We start from the raw sequence: 1212 nt of genomic DNA on the forward strand, positions 1-1212 counted from the left end.
GAGCGCGTTGTCAGTACACAACCCTGTAGCCCCATGGAAGCATACATGTGGTAGCCCAACATTAGGGCACAGCTGCCACTCTGTAAACGGCAAAACCCCACTTTAGATGTAAACAAAGGCTTTGGGCCTACTTTGAAGAGCTTACCAACATTCCCTGTTGCCCATAGCAACCAACCAGAATCCTTGCTTCATTTTCAACCATTATGCTACAGAAACGAGAGTTGAACACTAACAGGTTGCTATGGGCAACGAGCAATTTTCTCATTAGCACACTTTTCAAACATAAGCCTCATTGCAGGAAGTTCTGAAAAACAATCACAACAATGACGTGTGAAATTCGGTCAGCACTGAGGAAAACATTTCCAGGAACGAAAAACATCCAAGAAGTATTCTTCAAAACCTTGGCAGCACAGAATCACCAAGTACCAGGCCTTTGTAGGGGGGAGAAGGGTTCTGATTGATTGCCAATGGCAACACACCACAGTGAGGCCTACGGTGTTGCTGTTACCGTAGCAATACAACATCCGAGCGCTCCGAGGTAATAAAGATAGTACGTAGGAGATCCACAAATAGCTCTTACTATATGGATCAACATGTGCAGTTGTCGAGGTGTCTGGAGCGGCTGAGAAAGCGCTGTACATGTCTCAGGAAAATGACATTTAAGTTGTGGGCGGATGAGACGGTTTGAGTCGCCCGCTGGCAAATATATGCCCAATGGGGACTCCAGCAGATCGATCCCTTTGCCTGATCAGATCAATGATTATTAAAAAACAAAGTAATGATATGTCAATGTGGTAAACATGGTGGCTATTAAAGAGAACCTGTCACTAATAGGCCAAAATTCTTAAATCATGTGGCCAGTGGTGTCACAAGGGGGGTGGAGGGGTGCGGCCAGCACCAGGTGACACCATCAGAGGGGGTGACAGTCATTTTGGTGTCACCCCTTCTTAAATGTCGGGCACTGAGTCATGAACCGAGAGCCCAACAGTGGCTCCTCCTCCTCTCTTTTCTGGCATCCATCACCAGGATGGCCGCCGGACGTGAAGTGCATCTTTGCTCATGCATGATGACATCACACCACGGACGTCATAACTAATGATGCACAGTGGCTGCACTGGGTAACACCCACTTTGGTGCAGCTAAGATCTACTAGCACTATATAATAGAAATGACTACCTATCCAATATATATATATATATACATATATATATA

Source organism: Nanorana parkeri, unplaced genomic scaffold, assembly GCF_000935625.1.
Source record: "Nanorana parkeri isolate BGI_ZX_2015 unplaced genomic scaffold, ASM93562v1 scaffold1037, whole genome shotgun sequence".
Taxonomy (NCBI): Eukaryota; Metazoa; Chordata; class Amphibia; order Anura; family Dicroglossidae; genus Nanorana; species Nanorana parkeri.